General features: G+C 37.1%; 1 long non-coding RNA gene across 1 annotated transcript in view; it reads right to left on the bottom strand.

Moving 5' to 3' along the window:
- Positions 1–16,933, bottom strand: part of LOC116092385 — a 94,643-nt gene that overhangs the window by 34,000 nt on the left and 43,710 nt on the right. The window contains exon 3 of the long non-coding RNA XR_004119240.1: positions 3,838–3,917. This is a non-coding gene — a long non-coding RNA (uncharacterized LOC116092385). The remainder of the gene's footprint in view (positions 1–3,837; positions 3,918–16,933) is intronic.

Below are 16,933 nucleotides of genomic sequence, written 5' to 3'. Positions count from 1 at the left end.
ATTGTTCTGGCAGCATGTGTATAGTAGAGGATTGCAAATTTGATCATCAATAGGAAGAGAGGATCTCGCCTCAGCCCTGTGAAGGTTCTGTGCCCCAATGTAAGGGAATGCCAGGGCCAATAAATGGGAAAGGGTGGGTTGGCAGGCATGGGGAGGGGGAAGGCAACAGGGATTTGTTTTTGTTGTTTTTGTTTGTTTCTTTGTTTTTTGGAGGGGAAACTGGGAAAGGAGAAATTTACATGTAAATAAAGAAAATATCTAATAAAAATAAATAAATAAATAAATAAATAAATAAAAAGAAAGTAGAAGGATAAAAATGCCCTTTGTCCCTCCCTCTTTAGTTTATTGATCTTTAATGGAATTACTCCCACCACCACCATCTTCACTTTTGCCCACAGTGCCTACTTCTCAACACAACTGCATTGGGTATTGAGTTTCCAGAGCATTAATTCTGATATCTTCAGACTATAGTACTACTCCATAAGTCCTTCACCAACCTCACTGCCCAGAAATGACCCAGTACGTTGACTCAGTTCCCAAGAGTTGACTCCTCCTTTCAGACTGCATATCATAGCTACTAGCTTTGGCCACGGCTGTAATCACATCATGTTTACACTGTGCATTTTCACCCTTTTAGATGATGCTAAATATTGATCTCCTTGCTTCATAATTTTTCTGGACAAGTACAAAATGAAAATCAAGTCTCTTGTTCACAAAACAGGAGTAAATCCTTTTGAAGTTTCTCTGTCTTTCTGTTTCTCTTTCTCTCTCTTTCTCTCTCTCTTTCTCTCTCTCTCTGCGTCCTTCTCCTTCCTTTTGCTATTAGAAATGATTTTAATATTGTTCTCAAGTAAGAAAATAAAATTTAAATTTTGTAATAAATTTGATTATATATCTTTATAATATGCTATTACATTTTTTAATGAAAATATAACAGTATTTCATTTCTCTGTGGAAGTACACTGCTTATATCATGTATTTCCATGTACACTGTTCTTTCTAAAATAATTGAAATACTAACTGAACTTAGTTTTCATTATACATCTTGATGGGTATATTCTACCCACACTGTACTTTCTGTTTTTCTCATATGCAGGAAAGAATGAATGGAAGAGGGTTTGTAGGTTGCCCTATTGTTTTCTTTCCTTCTGTATGAGCATTTTTATCAAACATTTGGTTAATGTAGAGACATACATTAGGATGAAGGGTATGATAGGATTCTTGTTTATTTAATCTTTCTTCCAATGATGTTTCTTTTTGAGGTTCACAAAAGTTTCTGACATGAACAGGAGACATGGTACTGTGAGACAACTCTGTGTTTCTCTAATTTATTTTGCATCATGCTAAGCTTCCTATCTTTAGATTCACGGTAATTCTCCTCTTATTAAACAAATGATTCAAGCAAATGGAATAAGCAAAATTCGGTGAAAACATATTGCACATCTTTGGACATGCTCTATCATCCTACTGGCCTTCACTTATAAAATGCAGAACTGAAAGTATAAACCTGAAGACTTTTGAGACCTATTTGAAGAAATATTCTGCCAAGTAAACACAGGCATGCAGCTCACATACCCTTGAAGCTGTATGTGCCATACCTCTGTAGGTGGTCATCACTTCCAGCATCTTATTGGACAGCATAATAAATTTCCTGTATTGAATTACCTGCCACATGTTCTACTTTGCTGCTTAGTCCGTGATTGATGTAAGTTTACATCAAATGCAGTTAGTGAGCAAATTGTAGTGAGTGTTATTGAGAAGAATTACAACAAATGAAAGGACTGTCGAGTGGGGAAGAAGGAAGGATGGAAGGCATAAAAGAAAAATGGGTCAGTCTGTACAAAAATGCATTTCTTTTTTATATCCATTAATTCCCTGTGTAACGTTAACAATTCTTTATGATAAACGGCACAACCATATAGAATATTTGTTTTCTCTGAGGTACTCATAGTTTCCACAAACATTCAGGGGTAATTTCTCTGTAACACTCTTCTCATCCCATTGATCTCAAACTCACTACGTACACACACAGAAGTACACCACAATTCCCAAGTCATCTTCAACAACTCATGACCTGGAGGGAAAAGGGGCTTAAGATTGGGAAGAAGAAAAATAAAGGAAAACAATGGACTTATCCTTAAAGTATTTCTCAAATATATTCATTTACTTGCTCACACAGATGACTGAATTACAATAATGATTCCTAGAATAATGACCCACTTGTATTTACACATCCAAGAAATATTTCTCGGATTGCTGCTGTGTCCCTGAGAGTGAAGGCAGCCAAATCTGGACTCTATTACATCTTTGGCCATCTTGTATGAATAGAAGGCTAAGGGATTAAAAATGATAATTTATAACATGTATGTGATGGTTATGACTATGTGAAAGACAGATTTCATGTAAATACAAATGACTACCATTTGAGAAAGACAAGTCGAGAAAACCTCTAATTAGGGGTTTTTTTATTTCATATATTGATTTTGTCTTTTTCTGACATGTTACCCTCTGATATAGAATTCACTACTGTAATGCTTTCTAAGAAGTCATCTTGAAGTCAGTGCTGATGTGTCTGTTCTGACCTATGTACAAACCTTCTAGGTGAACTCTTGTCCTGCAACAACTCTTCAGCATTATCGCTGTTCAACTTAGAGTTCATACGTACTGGATTAAATTATTCCTTAAAAACGTGCATTAATATTTTGAGAATTTCATACAATGTATTTTGAATATATTCACTTCTCCTCCACCAACCCTCAATAACAACCCTCTATACTACCCCATCCCTTCCTATTCAACCTTGAGTTTTCCCTCTGCACCACCCTGCACTATACCCAGTTGTCACCCAACTAATCTTGGGAATGAAGCTTAGCCTAGCGTGTGCTCAAGCTACTAGGGATAACAACTTTAAATAAATTTTCCTTCTCTAAGTAGTTACCAAATACTAATAACTCCTCAGCTAATGGCGGGTTGTCTTTCTTATCATATCATGATTCCTATGTATAAAGTAAGTACATAATTTAAATGATAGATGTTTTAATCTCATAAAGCGGGAAGCAGTTTCAGAGGCTACCGACAGTACTCCAGGCTACTCCAAACATGTGGGATCCATTTAGTAACCTGAACATCTTAGGTGTTATATAGCTATACACTCTGAACTGAAACATTTCTTCCTGGGGAGAGGAAGGAAGCTAAAAGGATTCTGGAAGGAAATGATACTTACAAGGCTCAAAATGTTACAAGATTTACCAGGCTCCTTCCTAAGAATGTAAAAGTGCAGGGAAGAGGGACTTGTTGCACATCCGACTTACTTACAGGTTGTACAGGTAACTCCAAGGATGCAATTTTTGGCTCATACTCATTTCAGTGTGGTCCTCCCATTTGATTCAGCTGTATTTGTAGTCATCCAAGTTCCTGAGAGTAATCCCAATAAACTCACTCATTCACTAAACTAGACTTGAAGGCAAATGGTTTCTTCGGTCTGTTATTTGTGCCCTGTGCTGGAGGAATTGATACTCATTCACATATTCTCCAGAAAAGTCACACAGCATTAGATAGCCTTCTACGATGAGCAAAATATCAGGCATGTTCGACATAATAACTTAAGAAATTGTAACTGAAATTCTAAGTTCATTGGATACTGCAGAAATCACTTTACTTTACAGTGCCTGGCTTGCCTCTAGAGATAGAACAGGCAGTGAGATCCAAAGGTGGTGAGGTAGCAGGGATCTGTTCTGAGTCCCAGGGAGGCATAGAAGTCAACAGAGGGATATAGCCACAAGGAGACAAATAGAGGGTCAATTCCACCTGGGTAAATTCCCAAAAGGCATTCCTTACCTGTCCATAGGAGTAAAGGAATTTCACTTTTAGGCCAGAACAGAATCTGGAATATGGTATCAATGATACCTTATCATCACCTGAGAAACAAACACAAAAAATAAAAATAAGATAATAATGACAACAAAATTAAAAGTTCAAGAAAATCAAAAATCAGGTAAGTCAAGAAATTGTGGATCAAGTTTTATTATTTTGAGCTCAATGTTTCAGAATCTTTAATAAGTTAATATTCACTGTACCTCAAAAAGAAGGTAATATAGACCATATCTTAACATTTCTGAGGTCGTACCTCTCAAAACAAAAAAGCTTCTGAGAAAACATTTGTGTAAGTATTTGAATGATAGATATCACATAGTATTAATATTGAGTTATTGTCTGGATTGATAATTAGTATTTCATTATCAATTCTCAATTGTCATACTCCTGCTGTTACTAATATTAGCCTGACTTTGTCCTTCATATACAGAACATAGGGTAAGGCAGCCTTCAAACTTAAGAGTTTAGCTGAAACATGGAAAGCTGAGCTGCTCAATGAAGTGAGAAATTGGTTCCAGGTGGGTGGAGAGATGGCACAGTTCTAAAATTTGAAGGAGATGCTATAACATTTGTTGAAGCTGAAAGTTGCCAAGCATAATATTTAAAGTTATTTTTAGCCAACAATTTGTCCAGAGGTATGATGGATAATTTTGTCAATTGGCAGGATCTAAAATAACTTAAGAGAAAAACCACTAAGGATCTATTTGAGGGGGATTTCTAAATTGGGTTGAGGTGGGAAGAGTAGCTATAACTGTAGGTGGTACCATTCTGTTGGCTGGGGACCCAGACAAAGTAAAATGGAGAAAACAAGATGAGCCCAAGTACTCATCATTTTCTGCTTCCTGACTATGGATCCACCATGGTCGGTCTTCTCATGCTTCCCTTATCATGGCTTCCTCTTTAGGATAAACTCTACTGCCTTTAACTATCAGTCAGAACAAGCCCTCTCCTCTTTAAGTTGCTTGTTGTTTCATTTATTCTGATCTCATCAGAAAGAAAAGTAATTAAAACCAAAGGGATTGTGGACACATTTATTTTCTCAATGTGTCTGAAGGAGGATTGCCAACCAAAGCTATTGGCTCCCCTTTTACTTAACAACATGCATCTCACCGATAACTATACATCCTGATTAAAGATGGAATTACTGTTATTGGCTTATATTGACATAAGCAGATTATTTTACTTTCAGTATTTTGTCAACATTATTGTTTTTGTCACCCATTCCACATTTTTCATGATAAACATATTCTTCAGTGTCCATAACAACCCACATTCTTTAAGTGACATCATTCTTGGATTTTCTTGCCAGAGTAGCACATAGACCAAAAGTCTGAGTGCTGGTAGTTTATTTTGAAAATTATTCCAGAAGATAATTAGGGATTAAGGAAAGAGACATAGAAAGGAAGTACTATAGACAATTTAATACAAAGCTAGTTTCTACATCAGGCAAGTAGACAAAATCCTTCTGGGAAATCAGAATGTGCTTTATCCATCTTAACCCCAGGATCTGAGGAATCCATGAATGGAATACCCAAAGTCATTCATCCTATACTTATCCTGGCTTCAATTCCACACAAGACTGAAATCTCTCACAGCTTTGGTGAAGGTTTTGATATGGCAAAGCAGACATGGACCTTGTTATCAAGTTTGGATCCTAAATCACTTCTATAATTGATTGGATATTAAAGTGTAGAATTATAGTATACATTTAAAAAACAATATGTATCAATGACAGCCAATAAGAGGTTACCAGACTTTCAACAGAGAGTACTTTTGTAAAGCTTAGAGAAACAAAATGTATGGTCTGGGGCACCACAATCCATTCGTGAGTGTGTGGGATATGCAGCACTGGAGACAGGAGCCTGAATAAACAAGAGAGGGAAACTGGTCTCTCAAGTATCACAGCCTACAGTCAGTCACGACAGCCTGACATTAACAAGCTAATGCATTCCTTGTGTAGTAAGACAATAATTTAAGTGAGCTCTTCAATTGAGAACTCAGATTTAATGTTATTTGGAATGTCAGTGGAGACCAGAAACCAGCCGCATATGTACCATGTCAGGGTTTGCTCCAGAATCTTGGTGATGTATAGTATGACAAACCTTCCTAGGTATTCTTGCAGGCATTATACTTTAGAAGCATAAGCCTGCTGGTACTAGTGTCTCTTATAGAAGTCAATACCACTGCACAAAGGAACTTAAAAAAGATAAAGCATCAACTTCCAAAACAAAATAAGGTAGCAAATGAAAATTTAAACGTAGTATTCTCTTTCGAGTAATGATCTCTCATGACATACATAACATGCCCAGTCTTCATCAATCATAAAAACATCAAAAATTGCAGGGTGACCTTGAGGGCACTGCAGAAGCAACTGCTATTTATTTTTCATTTTTGCTTATTAAAATTTTAGATATATCTGCACAGCTCTGCCTTATTACAAAGACTGAAGCCTGAATATGAAGGCAAGAGCTTTAAATTTTACTTCTTTGGCTTTTACATATTGTGACCCCAAGTAGATAGCAGAACAATTATAGTGGATATATGAATATTTTCTTTTCTCTTGTGGTGAGGATGTATGATAAAAATTTATTTATGTTATTTAGCTCTTTTGATTGTTACTGTTGCTAAGTATAATTACTTATTGCCATTAAGTGGTTGAAAAAATTACTATTTTCTATTGCCATGTTTAATGGAGAAAAACCATAAATTAAAAAAAAATTACCTCTAAATAATAGCAGGAAAATAAAACTTGGTTTCTTAGTCAAGTTTATGGATGTATAAAATCTCTTCAATTTGATAATTGGCTAAAGAGCATTGTTCAGCTAAGAAAACAATTATGAACTTTTAAAGGTAGAGATTTATTACTCTTCTGTATAAATCATAACTCAGAAATGGTTTATTAGCAGAAGTCTAGTAGAAACCCTTTAATTCTCAATTGATTATTACACATTTCATCCACCTGGGGAGAAGGATGGGGAGTCTCAAGTTCAAGAAAATAGTTGATTTCATGAAATTATTTACATAACGCTTCTCTGAAATTTGCAGAAAAAAGTCTTTGTGGATTAAGAATTATATCCTAATTCCCAGAGGAGTCATATTATCCTGACATTTTAAATTAATTGCTTAGATTCTCAGAGAATCTTTTCTATAATCATTGTATTGTAAAAGGCCATCAGTTCTCAGGTGATCAAAACAGAATATCAAAAACAAGCCCTTTCTCTCCTTCCTTTTTCAGTATATTTCCCAGAGTTCCTAGTAGTTAGGCAAGTCCATGGGATATCATGTACAAAAATCATTTGAAATTGACCCTGAAAACATCTCTCACAGGATCCAGATGTGCTATGTGCTTTGTCCATGGATGAAGACCCTGTGCTGAGGGGATGCATCACTCTTCTCATGAGCTTTTGATTGTATAAGTAAAGTTCTATCAAAACATAGCTGTGCCCATTATTTATATGTTATGTATTGACATTTGCAAAGCAGTGAGCATCCTTGCAATAGAGACTCTATGGCTAAGATTCATCAATCTTAATATATTTCTTACTTCATCTTCTAAAACATCTCCACTGAATGCTAGTGCTTAAAACTTGTAGATGGCAATAGCCTGGACCCTACATGGCTGATGAACTATTTTCCTCTCTGCTGATTAGATGGTAATACAAACAAGAAATATGTTTCAGTATATTTAATATCAGGGCATGGGAGATGAGTTCAGAAGCAGATGCAAGCTTTTGTTTCAGCACTTGGACTGGCCAAATAATATATATCCAAATAATATATCATACTAGTATCAACACACACACACACACACACACACAAACACACACACACACAGAGAGAGAGAGAGAGAGAGAGAGAGAGAGAGAGAGAGATCTAATGATGATAGTGCAGTAAGAGTGACCTCTAGGTTTTTTTCAAGCTCTTACATACTATGGTGCTACTATAGAGACATTACACCTGTATTCAAGTTTAGTTTATAGATACTTGAAAGACAACAGTATGCTGAACTTTTTCATAGATACTAACTCTACAGGGTCTACATCTATACCACTGGAAAATTAGAAGACATATTCAGGAGGAAAGGATTTCACATAGAAACTTGTTAAATACTTATACTCAATTGTTGGCTATTATCACACTGAATCAGAAACCTTTACAGTGTAATCTGATGATTAACACCAAAACCGTAAGTTTTTGTGAAATAATGTTTTGTACATTTGGAAATTCCTCAACTACAAATTTGGGTTTAGAAAAACTCACCCTTCATAAAATATAGATACACATTATTGTCTCATCATCTGTTACAAAGGCTGTATTTTTTCCCAAGCCTTTTATTTTTCAATTCCCATGGACTCAATTTGCCCCAAGAGCTTTGAAATGCTTAGGCTTTATTTTATTATCTTTCCTGTAATACACATCTTTCTTGTATTTTGCTGGTCGTATAACTCTTTTTGGAACGGATCCTAACATCTCTAATGTTACATTTGGAGACTTGGGAAGCAGGCTAGCCATTCTCTCTACATTAATAGGCAGAAAAGTTCTGTCCTCGGGGTAGCTTTCTGATTGCTGACTATAATAACTAGTGTCACTTACACAATAAAAAGTTTTATGTGAATTTCTTTATTGTCTCCTCCTGGAAAATTATAGTCGTTGCTCATCCAGCAGATGTGTGAAGCCTCAGGCTGGATGCATCTGTTTTCTCTTTACATGGTCACTCTTGGCCCCTCCTCTAGCAGACAGGCAAATTTCTCTAGTCATCATTGAGATGAATTATACAGTATACACAAGTTTTGCAAACACATTCATGGCTCTCAGTGCTTTTCTAACTTGACCTCTGTTCATAAATTGTAGCTTGGAGCTGTAGAGGTTACTCTTTCCTGTTTTCTTAAAGGCTGGAGTTAGTAAGGATTTCAATGTAAATAGTTTATGTGAGAGACAAACACATTGATATAGTTATGGGAATGTGAGGAAGGAAAAAAACAGCAGCCAGAAAAATATATTTCACCAATGGCAGGCAACTGTGTTCCCCTCTCAATGGGGATATCTCGAAGCTCAATGTTGAATATGCCTCTGAATGATCGTACTAACAATGCAGAAAACTCATTCCCATCAGTTCCAGTTGGAGGTATGCTTGCTGATAGGAGATGGAAATTAAGGCTGTTACAAGAGCTTACAAAGTGAAAGTCTTAGTCCAGGGGAAGTCTTCAGGCAGTGAAATGCAGGTGTTAGCTTTGAAAGCTGAGTTCCTGTACAGTGACAGGCAAGGGCACAGATAGCATCTGTTTCACCTAGCAGAGGAATCAGTCACCTCAGGACTGCTCCTCGGCTCTGAATTAATGGGCATGGCTTAGATAAATCTGTCCCCTGTGACACCCTCGGTCCTTTCATGTATCCTTCATTCAGTGTTGGCCTTAGAGGTGAACAGGAAATATTGGTGCCTAAATAATGCAGCTTCAGAGATATTTGGAATGACTCCTGTGTACCACCATCTTTCCTTTTCAAGGCCCTTACACATAAAGCCCCAAGGTTAATCAGACATCTAATTAACTAAAATTATTTCTCCAGTTAAATAATCAGTCCTCTCGGAGCAGTAAATGTGGCAAAGACACCGATGTACCTGTGGTGTGAGTAAACCCTTATGCTTATGGAAAGGTGATTGGAAGGGTGTGACAAGACTGTTTTGATTTATATACAGTCAGTCTTTCGAAAATTCCTGTACGAAAATTCCTCATGGTCCCAGATGCAATGCTACTGAAATTTTGAGTGTATTCCCAACTTGCAGGCAGCTCAGCGATTTGGTCTGACCTTTTCAGGTACCACCCAAGAGATGTCCCCATACTAGAATAAGCTTTTGGTGGGACAACTGTCATCGAGTCATTTCTGCTCCTTTAGGGAACCCACACACACTCTCCTGTAAATAATCCCAATAAAACTCATCAGTTCACGGTGTTGGACTCTGTGTCCTTACTTTAATCTTTCTTTGGTTTGCTATCTGGGATGAGTAGATTTTATTCAGGTCTCCTCAGGATTTGTGTCACAAAACAAAGGTCAAGTTATACTCCCTTAGCCATAGAGGTGGGTGGGACCTTCTGCTGGTGTCTTTATTTTGTTCTTTCATTGGAAAGAATATGGATATTTTTATTAGTAAATTCAGAATTCCCAAGTTCCTTCCTAGACATCAATCTGGAAGCACATGGTATTCTTAATAAAGGCTCCTGTTTCATACATTTTTACCTTCAGATAGATAGTATTTATAATGTCTGGGCATCCTCCCATCATGGAGCCTGATGTGGTTCTGTTGTGGTCTGAATTTTCATGATAATATCTATTATGAAGTTGCTGGGCACTACTCAAACACTTTAGAACTTATTTCATCACTCAGAACCCAGCAATAACAGCAGTTTAAGCTAATCTGAAAGCATCAGGAACTGCACAGGAAGGGGAGAAAGGTATGAGACAAAGAGGAAGAGAGAAGAGGAGGAGGGAGTGGGAGGAAGGAGGGAGGGACAGAGGAAGGAAGAAAGAAAGGAAGCAAGCAAACAAAAGAGGCTCACAGGTAAAGTGCAGCTAGAGGTATATTTAAACCTCTTTTAATGAAATCCAGTTCAGATAAACAGAACAATGTGTACACACACACACACACACACACACACACACACACACACAGCAGAAGTTACCCATACACCTATGTTACATACCACTCTTCTCTGTCTTAGATATTTTATGTGATTGTACAAAAATAATCAAAGGACTGGGAAGATGGCTTCACTGGTAACATGTTTGCCTTGAAAGCTCCATGATATGATCCTAAAGCACCAGCATTCAGGTCAAAAGTTAGGCTAGACTCTCTCAGATTAACCAAGCCTCTCAACAGAGACAAGGACCAGTTGGGTTGCATAAAAGACTGTCACAAAACTGTGCTTCTTGGAACTAGTCAGCTTCAGGTACTTTCTGAAAATACTGAGTTATTTACTTCCCAAACTTAAAAAGCTTCCCCATAGAATGGAGTGTTTCATCTCCTCTTACAATATCCCATGTTTTCATAAGCTTCCCTGTGGAATGAATGTTTTATCTCATAATAAATGGCTGCACAACATCTCCCATATACAGAGACCAACACTGCCGTGAGCTCACCTTTGCTCCACATTGTAATTACCTGCTGAGATATAAGGACATCATCACCTTGATCCAACTGGAGATTTATGTATATCATTGGCATGGGAGAACCCTGGTAAACGTCAATCTACCTTTCCAGTACTGCTAAACAGGCTGATCTGAGAACCAACAAATTGGGGAAAGGGTAGAAAGTTTTGTGCCTTTGTTTAATATTAATTGTTATTTTTAAAGTTTATAACTCTCCCCAACATACACCAATACTGACATTTTCTCTGCATAGAATCATATCATCTATTTTCAGGATCTGAAAAAGGACCTAAATCTAAGTGCTACCTCCCCTATACCCTGTAATAGTTAGCCACAAGCTTTGGAAGCTCACTCTTCTAAAAGCATCTGGAAAGGGATCTCTTCTTATCATCCTCGCCTTTGGCACCTGGATACAAATTATGATTGCTCACCCATTTTAGTGCATAAGCCTTCTGGCTCACCTTTCTAGTTCTATTATTCTCTTTGGTCATGTTTCAGGGAGCAGTGAGGTGATCTTCAAAAATCCTAACAGAGTGTGCCTTTCTCTGCTCAAGACCCTCTCACTGTTACTCAGCTCACTATAACTAAAAGGCTGTCTCTTAAATTATCCTTTGATTTAGGGTCTAGCCTCCAAAGATAAAAGGGTTCTTCTATGGAAACTCTGCCTTAGTTTTAAAAAAAAAAGTAGGAATGGTGAAGTTGCACCCAATTTAAAAGGAATTGTGGGATTCCTCAGAAACTGTAATAGGTAGAGGTCATTATGACATCTCCCAGGAGATGTTGCATCTATCACTTTCCAAACTCAGTAAAGATAACCTTTAGGGAAGATAGCGACATCCCTAATTTCCACTGACATAGATGTTCACCAGCTTTGTATGTCTGTAAGAAAAAGTGGCAGGCAGCCCTGACAAATTCCATCACCTCAGTAGAAAAAGGAGAAACCTGTGATAGAAGTAGCTGTGCGATAAGAGCTGAAGGGTCTGATTTGAGTTTTTTGGAGATTTCTGGTTTTGTAATGACTTGATGTTCTGCCTCTAGGTTCTGCCCTTGGTAGTCAAAGTATAATCAGCAGATAACTTATAGGAAAATAAGAGTGAAACTGAAAGAAAGAAAGAGGAAGTAAGTAATAATAGAGGTAAGGAGAGGAACTGGGGGACAAAAAGGAAGGAAAATTTAACTTACCTTCCAGAGTGGTAGTCAGCATGAAGGGTAGCTGAATAAGATCAAACAGTGATATCTATGTATTCAAATTAATAGATAATCAATTTTTCTTTGAGAATACATTACTTATATTTTTTGTTGTGAGCCTAACCATTAACAGATGAGCAATCTCTCCAGTCCTAGTATACATATTTCTTAAGATAATTGCCATATGTAGCTAGCTACATGGCTTCAAGAAATCCTCTCTGAGTATGCAAAGAGCTTTGAAGGATGAAGGTCTCACTTCAGTAAATTGACACTAAGCAAAAGTGCAAAACATGCTGATTAACCTGACATCTGGTATATAGAAGCCAGCTGTGTGTGGGATTTACTACCATTGTGCATGTTTGAAACTGATGCAAGGAATCCAAGAAATCACTGTTTTCTTGAGTTGGTGTGGAAATAGTATTTTCTATCACCGTATGGCTGTGAAGCACTATTATGAGAACAAAATCAATTACAGCTCAGACAATTCATCTCCACTAGAAACCAGCAACCTTACTAAGTAGGTCTTGAGAAATTCAATATACTTAAAACACAAGACAAGGACTCCAAAAACACCTATTATGGATATGCTTAAGGGCCTTGAAGAGGATGTGAATAAAACCATTAATAAATCTGTGGCCGGGCAGTGATGGCACACGCCTTTAATCCCATCACTTGAGAGGCAGAGGCAGGCATATTTCTGAGATTGAGGCCAGCCTGGTCTACAAAGTGAATTTCAGGACAGCCAGGGCTATACAGAGAAACCCTGTCTTGAAACAAACAAACAAACAAACAAATCTATGAAAACACATACAAACAGTTAAATTATATGAAGAACACAGTTGAAGCTATGAAAATAGAAATAGTCACTGAAGAAATCCCAAACTCAAGTAATGGAAATGAAAAATTTAGGCAGTCAAACAAAAAACATAGAGGTAAGCTTCACAAACAGAAAATAAGAGACGGATGGAAGAAATAATCTCAGTTATTGATAGCAAATTTGATTGAATAAATATTTCAGTCAATGAAAATGTTAAACCTAAAAAATTCCTGGCGCAAAACATCCAGAAAAACTGAAACACTATGAAAAGAAAGAAAAAAAAACTTACAAGTAATTGAAACAGAGGAAGGTCAAAGGCAAAGGATAAATTTTCAACAAAATCATAGAAGAAAATATATCCAATTTACAGAAGGTGCCTACAATGGTACAAGAACCGTACAGAGCACTTACAGACTGGGCCAAAAGGAAATTCCTTAAGACACATAATAATCAAAACACTAAATATACCAGACAAAGTAAGAATATTAAAAGCTGCAAGGGAAAATGACCACAAAAGCAGACCTACTAGCATGATATCTGACTTTTTTAAACTAAGAGTCATAAGGGCAGGGACAGTTGCTCTATGTAAGAGAACACCTATGACAGCAAAGACTACTATATCTAGAAAATTTTTCAATCAGAAGAGAAATTTAAGCAGTACCTATCTACAAATCCATCTTAACAGAAGGTACTACAGGAAAACTTTGACCCAAAGAGGTTATCAACACCCAAGAAAACTCAAGAAATAATCTCAGGCCAGCCAATCCAAAGAGTATCCTTATGAAATAGAAAAATATAATTAAAATCTCTCAACAAAGGTGGAACAGGGCAGCGCAAGATAGTATTTGTATAGAATTCTACAAGACTTTCAAAGAAGAATTAATGCCAATACCTTTCAAATTATTTCATAAAACAGGAACAGAAGAAAAAGTGCCCACATCTTTTTGTAAGACCGGGATTACTCTGATGCTTCAGGCATATTAAAAGCCAACAAAGAAAAATAATTTTAGACAAGTTTCCCTTTGGAAAACAGATTAAAATTTCTCAATAAAATACTTGCAAACTTAATCCAAGAGCATATCAAAAAAGATTATCAATGATCAAGTAGGCTTCATACCAGATATATAAGTATTGAACAACATATGTAAATTCATAAATGCAATCCACAATATACACAGTCTGAAAGAATAAAACCTCATGTTCATCTTATTGGATGAGGAAAGCTTTTGGAAAAAATCCAGTAGCCCTTCATACCAAAGTCTTGGAGAGGCTTTGGACACAAGGGCCGTACTTCAACATAATAAAGATGAGGGAATAGGAGAGTAAGGGAGAATACACAGAGGGAGGGCTAAAACTAAGGGCTATGTTTGGGGTTAGATGTAAGCCTACTACAGTAGAAGTGTTGTAAAATGTATACAAATGTATACACATATGAAAGAAATCTAAATGGAATTATCAAATGACAGGAGAGACAAAGCCCCAACTAGGCATCACTTTTGTCACCAAATATAACCTCTAGTTTCAGGAGTGGGTTAGATCTTATTGAATTATTGGTCATATGGGCCTTATACAGATTCCACAACAACTCAGGCTATTGCCAAACCTTTTGGTTTCTCTCCACAAACTCATGGTAGCAGCCTATTGCTGACGACAGCAATTATGCATGTTATTGAACATGAAGAACTCAAACTGGTGGCTACCTACAGTCTGTATCTTGACTTAACTAGTGTTTGCCGTCTTAGAAGGTACTCTGCATGCTACCAATGGAGAGAGATAAACACCGACCCAGATACAAATCCTTTGATCTATAGTGGCTCACTTTCTACAAGATATGGTAGATCGATAGTGTCAAAAAGCTGGGAGCAAGCAACTAGCATCTGATTGTATTTGAGGTCCATTCTGCAAGATAGAACCTATCCCTGGCACTGCTACGTTGGCACTATTTTGTTGGCCAAGAACCCGAGACTACATAGGTTAGGAGCCTAGAAGAAAACTTAATAATGTTTGCAGAAAAAACACAGCAATAAAATGCTGTGCAATATAGCATCCTGCTATATTGATATATCAGGATCTCTTTTAGTCATCATCAGAAAAGTTTTTTTTTTCCTGTAGAAGGCAATGAAACCCACAACTAGATAATAATGGGCAAAGAATGAGAGAAACCATGGGATATTCAATCCCAAATGAAATGTCTCCAACAACTCCCACCCATCCACTTCAAGAACTTAAGAAATCATGAGGAAAAGGGGGTAGAATGATTGTAAGAGCCAGAGGTGTTAGAGAACATCAAGTTGTTTCATATACAACTGGGTTGATTCACAAGCCAAAACTACACAACTTTCAGCCAGATGAGGTCCCAGCTCTGTGTCTAAAGTGGACACAAGAACCCATATGTAACTAAGAAACTGTCCACAATTGATATACAGTTGCAAAAGTATTAGTTTTCTTCAGCAGCCTCACGGAATATACAAACCATTGTTAGGTGCAGGCCCTATGTGGAACAATGGATGGCAGACACAAAACAAACAACGTAATTTCTGAAGTTCCTTTGTCACATAATCCTTTACTAATTCATTCATTGATTCATTCATTCACTCATTCATTCCTTCATTCATTTTACATATGCTAAGGAACTGATGTTTCCAGGCAAATTTGAGGAAGCATTGGAAATTGTGGTTTCTCCCTCGGACCCACACTGACACCACTGTAGCCTCAGTCAATATATCAAGTATATTAAGAGCTAGAAGACCCTGATAAACTGTACCTGATTTCTGAACTTCAGAAACTATGACATGGTAAAAGTGCTTTAAGTTGCTATGTCTGGAGATGATTTGTTATCTAACAATAGATAATGAATGTATCACCTTGAAACACTATCCTGTAAAACTGAGCACTAAGTACATGTTCATTACGTTAAGGTGGTAGCATGGGACAATGCTTGTTTTACAACACTGTGCAGCACTAGAAAACTGATCCGATGTAATTCACACTTAGCTGTTTGAAAGAGCAGAGAGGATAGTACAAAGAGAACAGTGAAGTGAACAGTGCACATGTTCCTGTCTTTCAGACAGAGGCATAAGGGAAACATTTAATTTTTAGGGTTCAATTTTGAAATCAGAGTTGGAAAGTTTAAATTCTCATCTTGAAACTAGAAATAGAAAGCCATGCAAATCAACCACAGAAGCAATTAAGTATATCAGAGTAGAAGGTCATAAAGTGTTCATAAACCAGAGAGAATAGTAATATATATTATTTAATTATCAATTTATTATTTAATATATAATATAATATTATATATATATATATATATATATATATATATATATATATATATATATATATATATATAACATCTCTTGTTTGAGAACACTTTATGGTACACACACACATGCACATACCACACAGTTTCTCCCTACAGTTCTGACCCAGAGAATTGGGGTGATGCCAGGATAAATCCAAAACTCATAATACTTGCATTCTGTACCAACCATGAACCCCAAAGCGCATCTCCAGTTTGGCACTGCCAAGGAGTGCAATGCAAGAACTCAGGCAGCAGTAATAGAAGTATTTCCCAATCCATCTTGTAAAGTGGCTGTTCTGAGCTGAGAACTTCCTCTTGAGCATTGTAAGAGAAAAGTGCCTCGAGGCCGAGCTTGGTGCTCAGTGTACTGGTGGAGGGTATACGTTATTTACTGTGACATTTGTCTCCCTGGGCCACATCAGCCTGAAACATTGTATTCTTAAAAATCAAAGTCTCAGTGAGAGCTGCCATCTTCTCTCTGGTGAGTTCCTAAGCCGGGAGCAGCCAGCAGGGAGGCACAGACCCCAAGAGTAGCAGGGGAGCCTCCAGGTGGCAGGGACAGGATCCTCTCAGCTTCCAAGTGGCAGAGGTGGATCAGCGACCTTAGCTGC

Source organism: Mastomys coucha, unplaced genomic scaffold (assembly GCF_008632895.1).
Source record: "Mastomys coucha isolate ucsf_1 unplaced genomic scaffold, UCSF_Mcou_1 pScaffold15, whole genome shotgun sequence".
In the NCBI taxonomy this organism is placed as follows: Eukaryota; Metazoa; Chordata; class Mammalia; order Rodentia; family Muridae; genus Mastomys; species Mastomys coucha.
This window is presented reverse-complemented; position numbering and strand designations above follow the sequence as displayed.